The following is a 7,784-nucleotide window of genomic DNA, read 5'->3' as shown; positions in this document are numbered from 1 at the left end:
AATTTTTGATGATGTGTCCTTTTTATAAATGTTGCAAATGTCTATCTAACACATAGTTTGCTAATGAGTTAGTTAATGTGTTTAAGTTTCTTGAAATATGTTGATATTGAATTGAATCAAATCGTCTTTCCAAGATCTTAACCCTTAGGAACATGCGATAAATAGCTGGATTGCGAACAGAATATATACCATTGAGTTGTAGTATTACGAGCTGTGAGTCTAGCCTGACAATTAGTCGGCGTATGCCACGTGTGATGGCATCAGAGAGTAGTTCTATCAACGCGCTATACTCAGCGATGTTATTCGTTGATTGCCCAATACATACACCTCTGAAACTTACTAACTCGCCGCTTGGATCAAAAATGGCCCAGGCTGCGGAGGACAGGTTCCGCGAACTACGACTCGCTCCGTCGGCATACCCAACACATGTCTCCAAAAGGTTCGACATCTGCAACGGAAAAAGGTGGATCACTCGACCAGAACAAACACTTTAGCGAAAACAAAATACAACAAAAGCATGCAGGTTACTATTTAAGCATAGTAACGCTTGAGGTACAACCCGTTGCGGGGCTGCGCCAGTGGAATTCCATCGTAATCCATTAACTCGTAGGCTCCTTTTGCTAACACCCTTTTAACAATATAGGGGCCCATCCATAAGGACTTGAATTTACCTGCTCCCAATTTATCGGATTCTTGGTCATAAAGCAAGACCAAATCACCTTCTGAGAAGACACGGGGTTTGACATTTTTGTCAAACTGAGCCTTGACTCGTTTCTTATGAGCTTCGTTAGCCAAAGCGGCCTCACGACGGGTTTCATCCAACTGGATTAATTCCAAGAAACGAGCCTCTTCTTCTGAAGTTCCGGGGAGAAGATCGATTGCGAGTTTAAGCGACGAAATTTCGCACTGGATTGGTAAGACTGCTTCCAGGCCATACACCAGTTGAAAAGGTGTGAACCCGGTTGCGTTCTTTACCGACGTTCGGTAGGCCCACAAGGCTGAGTACAGGATTAGGTGCCACCTTCTTTTGTGAACCCCGATCATCCTTTGCAACATACGCTTCAGGACCTTGTTGATTGCCTCAACTTGTCCGTTGGCTTGCGGATAATATGGGGTAGAGCTGTCGTGAGATAGCCCTAGCTTGGCAGCTAATTCGACCATCATGTGATTGCGAAAATGCGACCCATGATCTGTAACTATAGCCTGTGGTACACCGAACCTGGCGACTACATGATTAAAAAAAGAAAAGGGCAGCTGTTTCACCAGTGTTATCCAATGTAGGCATCGCCTCGGCCCATTTGGTAAAATAGTCAACAGCGACTATAATATACCCATGCCCCCCGGTCGAGGTGGGGTTACATTGCATGAAATCGATGCCCCACTTGGCGAAGGGCCCAACAGCAACTATCGGCTGTAAAGGTGCGGGTGGTCGTCTGGTTTTGCTATCAAAGATTTGACAAGCATGGCAACTTCTGACTGCGGTTATGCAATCTTTGAACATGGTTGGCCAGAAGTATCCTGCTCGTAAGATTCTTTGTGCTGTTGCATATCCAGACTGATGCCCCCCACACGCACCTGAATGACAATCATTCAGGGCTTTTTCGGCCTCCTCATGGGTAAGGCACCTCCTCAGAACTGTATCGACACCACGACGGTAAAGTGTATCACCGACGATCATGTAGTCTTTTGCTTGGTATCGTATACGTTTTTGTTCGGAGCGAGAGGTGTTAGGCCTGAACTTTTGGGTTTGGAGATAAACTATGATATCCCCATACCACTCATCGCTTACAGATATCAGAAACAAACTTTCGTCCACGATTGACTCTTCCGATGTTTCATCGTTGGACAATGATGGGAGATCGCACAATAATTCTGCGAAAACTAGGCCTTCTTTGATTTGGATTTTACAAATTCCAGATCAAACTCTTGAAGGATCGCTATCCATTTTGAATATTTGCCCCCCAGCAACTGTCGCGACAGTATATAAGTCATGGGGTTGCAATCTGACAGGATGGTAGTTTTCCGAAAGAGGACATAATGTCGAAACCTTTGAATCGCTTGAACAGCTGCAAGCGCTAGTTTTTCAACATAAGAATATTTACTTTCTGTATCGTTTAAGTTTTTACTTAAATAATAGATAGGATGTTCTATTCCATCGACTTCTTGAACTAAAAACATCGCAATGGTCGTATCCGCTGCAGCTAGATACAGGTTAAAATCTCTTTGATAGTCCGGGGCATACATTAATGATGCTTTTACTAGACAATCTTTCAGAGCATCAAAGGAAGCTTGCGCCACCTGGTCCCAGACAAAAGGTACATCCTTTTTCAAAAGACGAGTATAACCCTTAGCAAGTTCTGCGTAATTTGGAATGAACCTCCTCAGAAAGTTTGCTTTCCCTTGGAGTTTCTGAATCTGAAGCAAATTTGAAGGTGGAGGCAAATTAATGATTGCCTGAACCTTGCAGGGGTCGAGACGAATCCCATCCTTAGAGACTACAAAGCCAAGTAAACGACCAGAACCGACGCAAAACACACATTTGTGCGGATTGAGTCTTATCTTGTAGTGTCGGCAACGTAGAAATATCGCTCTTAAATGCTGCGGATGATCAGTCCGCTTTCGCGAATGAGCCGGAAGATCGTCGAGATAAGGTTGAACAATGTTCTTGATGTCATGGAAGGCATAATTCATCGCCCTCTGAAACGTCGCCCCTGCATTCTTTAAACCAAAGGGTAATTTTCGATAAGCGAATGTGCCCCACGGACAAATAAATGCAGTCTTTGACTGGTCCTGTGGGCGGATATTTATTTGATTATACCCGGAAAATCCATCCATAAATGAAAAGATTTCACATCCGGCGCATTCATCAATTATCTGGTCGATGAAGGGTGTAGGGTAGTTGTCCTTCGGACAAGCTTGGTTTACATCCCTATAATCAACACACACTCTAATCGTCCCTTGTTTTTTCATAACAGGGACAATATTCGATACCCAATCGGTTAGAGGAACCGGGTAGATGAACCCAGCATGGAGGAGTTTTTCAACTTCCGCCTTAATGGCAGCGGCTTTCTTCGGGTGCACCTGTCGAAGCCGTTGCCTTACTGGTTTGACATCAGGATACATTTTAATTTCATGTTCAACGATACTCGAGTCAATGCCTGGCATTTCATCATATGACCAAGCAAAGACATCTCTAAATTCGCGAAAAAGAGCGTTATATATTTCCAGTTCTGAAGGGGAACAACCTTTGCCGACATAAATATTCTCTACAACATCTGTTTTGGTCGAGATATTTATGGCTATAGTCTCTTCAATATTGGATAGGTTTCGCTCGGAATCCACCGTATTTACAGTATTCGTTAGGAACTCAAATACTGAAGGGTGATAAAGGTCACTTTGAGTATCTTCTTCATATTCCGGAAGAAGGGAACGATGGTGGTGATCATTCCATGGTGCCCCCTCAATCATCATTGATTGTAAGATTCCTTCGTCAGTCCCATGTACTTTCGACCAAGGATCTAATGGGGTTCCATATTCTCTAGATCTATCTACCCAAACGCTTGACGAGCGTTGATTTGGGCTCGCCTCCCATGCTTGAAACATTGATTGCTACAATATTTCTAAAGGGCTTGGGGGCAAAACCATTGAATGATCCATGTTGACCTTCGTGGAAGATATCATGTTGCAGGTTGCTACAAACGGTACATTTCCTATATAAATAGGAGGTGGTAGCGCGAAAGTTCCCATCAATGTGGGGTCTTTCAATAATCCTACTCCGATATCTTGAATTGAATGGTTGCTCTCATGGATCATGGGAATGCTTCCTGTAACTTGTGAACCATTAGGGAGGAAATTCTGTTGGTCGACGATCGTAATCCCTCCTTCAAACGGGAATGCGATCTTCCTAAAATAAGTCGACACGACAGCTGCCATGGCATAAATCCATGGTCTACCCAGTAGGATGTTATAGTCAAGATTTCCATCAATGACTTCTACATCAATTTCTACTGTCTTTCCTCCTAGTTCAACTTTCAAGTTATTAAGGATACCGTAAGGGGTATAAGTCCTTCCGTCGAAAGCTTTTAATGTCGTCGAAGATCGCGACAAGGTTGGAGATCCTAAAGTTTTCCAGCAACTCATTGACATAATACATGTCGAGGCTCCCTCATCAATTATCGTTCTGTGAACAGTTTTGTTGAGTGCTTTCACTTGAATAAGGAAAGCTAGCTGAGCTGGTAACTGAGGATCATATCCCTTGTGATCAAAGGATACAAGATTGGAATCCTTAGGATCAACCCCACCAATTGCCGATAACAATGCCTGCCTTTGGGTTGGACAATTTTGTAGCACTTCAAGAGTCGACATAGCGGATGGCGATTGGGCCAAATCTTCCACTATATTATAATGCTGCGCCGCTCTGGCGCGAGGATTAAATGTCGACTTGTGTACTACACCCTTCGGCGGTTTTATTGTTAATTCAGGGATGGTGGGCGTTACAACTTCTGTCGAAGTTGTTGTCGAACTACTTGGTTGATCTTTACCTTTTTCGTTCGACACCTGAGGATTCCCATAATCTTTGTTCCTTGTCGAAATCAAAGCATCATTCTGCTGTTTCGAAACCGACAACATTAGGACTTGCGACGGGGAAGCATTTCCACTATCAACCAGATTTTGACCTGGGTTGGGAAATGGATCAGTTAACACAGCTGAGGTTTGGGAACTTTTAAAGAACCTCTTTAACTCAGCTTTGAATGGGCAATTCTTTGTGGTATGATCCTTATCATCACATATTAGACATGGATAATTTTGTTTCCCTTTGCCAGGAGGGTTTGAAGAATCTTTTCCAGGGGATGACTCACCCTGTTTCTTCTTCTTCCCTTTGTTTTGTTTCTTCTTGCTTCCTGGTTGATTGGTTTCTTTGCCCTTATCTTCCGATACGGCATTTACTTCCGAAGCAAGAATTTCTTCTTTTGCATTTTGATCCGAATTCTTACGGGCTTTCTTTGACGAAGCCTTTATCGATTTCGCGTTTGCTGTGCCAATCACGCCATCACCGGCATGAGAGTCACTATTTGATTTAGGAGGGGGAGGAATTGAAAACTCTGGTCTAGGGGCGTCAGGTATTTTGTCATAGAGTGTGCCGGACTGAGTATAAACTAAGTCCAAATATTGTGCACGAGCAATCACTTGCTCCTCTGTTACGACTCCCCCCTTGGCCACATCTTCCGTAATAGCCGGAAGTAACGACTTTATAAACCATTCAGCTAATAGCTGATCGGGAACATATGTTTTCACCATCCTACGACGACGACGCCACTCATGTATATGATCAGATATATGGGTAGCAGTTGTCTGTTTGAAGTTGGTTAATATTTCTGTTCCCGTTTCATACCTTATCGGTAATTGAAAGTGGGTTAAGAAAGTCGTGGCTAGGGAGCTAAAATTGTCGAAAGAGGCTCTTGGCAATTCAATATACCATTTAGCCGCTGGACCTGTCAATGTCCTCTGAAAAAGGCGAAGTCTTATCGAATCATCGTTAAGGGTGTTCGACGAACACCACAGATGAAAAGTCATCACGTGATTCGACGGGTCTTCACCTGGATTTCCATTGAATTTAGGAATGTCAGATGGAAGTTTATGAGGAATCGCTGGCCACCAAGGGGCATAAGCAATCGGATCGTTGGTTAAATGGTGTAAATCGGGTAACTCTAAAGTTGCCACGAATGGTAACTGTTGATTCAGGTTAGGCGAAGCGTAACCAGGGTACGATGGAATCGCTTGAGCAGTTGGCCTTTGCATACCAGCATAATGTAATTGATGTTGGTATGACTGATACGGTTGGTGGACTTGACCACTGTAAAGTGGTTGGTTTTGACCGTTTTGGATATACGGTTGTCCACTATTCGCAAAGATCTGCTGCTCAGAACCTTGGTACACTTGCTGGAACTGCGGTTGTTGGTATTGTACAAGCCATGGTTGTGACGCCATGTTCTGTTGCGCCATGCTAACCATTGGACCAAGGTGTGGGGTAATTGTACCCGTTTGTACTTGTGTCGTCCCACCAGTTGGCGATTGTGGTTGTGACCCATGGTCAAGCGACTGTTGCATTACAACCTGAGAAATCTGAGGTTGACATGTAACAGGTATTGCTTGAACTTGCGACACGGTTACAATAGCCGGTGTGGTTGGGATGTTCGTCACAGGTACACACTGTTGCATAGAATATACAATCCTTGGTTGTTGAGGTAGCATAGGTACCCAACTACTTGATGCAATTCCAGTATAACCAGAATACTGTTGAGAACTGCCATATGGATATCCTCCCGGAGGAGGTAATGAAAGGGCATACTGCCCCCCATATGGTAGCAATCCGGAACTCAGAGGGATTGTTAGTCCTTGAGGACTAGATGGCCCAAATTGACCTCCATGAGGATCAATCTGTCGAGTTTCAACATAAGAATTACCGGGTATTACTCCGGATGAACAAACTGGAACAGACCATACTGTCGAAATAGTCCCTTGGTGGACTCCTTCTAGCTGTTGAGAGCTAGTTGGGACAGCTGGTATGCCGGCAAACATCGTCGGAGTGACGGCAGGGGCTTCTGCTGTCGCTGTGTCATTTGACACAGTCCTAGATGATGACGGTTGTTCAGACATTTTAAGTCTATCCAATAGATTGCCTAGCGATTCTACAGGGACTTCCACTTGTGGTGGATTAACCTCTGATGAAGGAAAGAGAGTGACCCCTACTCCAAAATGAGTTGGAGTACTTGCTTGCGGATCCTCTGCAATTTCCTCTATCGCAATCAAACCCAGTGGAAGAGGAAGACCGTCAGGTCCGTAAAATATTTCTGGTGCCGAAGAAGTGGTTGTTTCGACAGCGACAGTTGTTTGGGGAACAAAACTTTCTGGACCGGTTACAGATGGAACTGGTTCAGTTACACAAGTATTTGCCCCCAGACTAGGATCAGTATTACTGTCCTTCTGTGGCTGTTGAACTTCTTCTATAGAGGCAGGGTTTCCAGAAATGTTAGGAGTAACCGGAACCTCAGTTGCAGTTGGAACACTTGTTCTAACTTTCAAAGGAGATTTTGAACCGGTTAAACGAGTTCGCTTTGCCCATACTGTTTTCGATTCCGGGGACAAAGACGGTTGACTCGTAAGCCTCCGCGAACGACTGGTTTTCAATTGACTTTCTTCCACGATTGCGGATTACTCGATCAACTAAAATATTAAAAGGGGAAATTTGTGTTTCCGAATTGAATGAATTTTATTAGACGCTTTTAGACACAACTTGCTTTTTCACTTTTTAAGAGTCGAGAAAAAGCTAAAGATGACTCTAGTCTCCTTCGATGTATTAACGAGCCCGAAGTGACAAATGCTCGGTTGGACTTTTTCAGTTATAGAGTTTGAAAAAGGCCAAAAGAAACTGCTCTGGAGATCTAGGCAGAGGGTGTGCCAAACCTTTCGCAAAACCACAGAATACGTTTTACGGTACGAGTGGTCGATCTTCGTGAATGCTGTGTTCACTGCATTGCGATCAGTAGGGCGGCCGACACGGTTTCCTATGGATAAAGGCTTTATTCCTATAGGGGTCTCCCAATATATACGCGACGGTACGTGGGAGCACAAGTCCGTATTAGTGCCACCGACTCTCAGGAGGAATCACCCACCTTCGTCGAGATCGACAGTCACTACGTTTAACGACGCCGGAACACGTCTCTAGCTTAGACCTCTAGATGTTTGCGTTATGTTTCAAAGCGTTGTTAGGTTCATTCAATATA

Source organism: Pinus tabuliformis, chromosome X (genome assembly GCF_031772625.1).
Source record: "Pinus tabuliformis cultivar Carrire ecotype Pingquan chromosome X, CPIR1, whole genome shotgun sequence".
Classification (NCBI taxonomy): domain Eukaryota; kingdom Viridiplantae; phylum Streptophyta; class Pinopsida; order Pinales; family Pinaceae; genus Pinus; species Pinus tabuliformis.
This window is presented reverse-complemented; position numbering follows the sequence as displayed.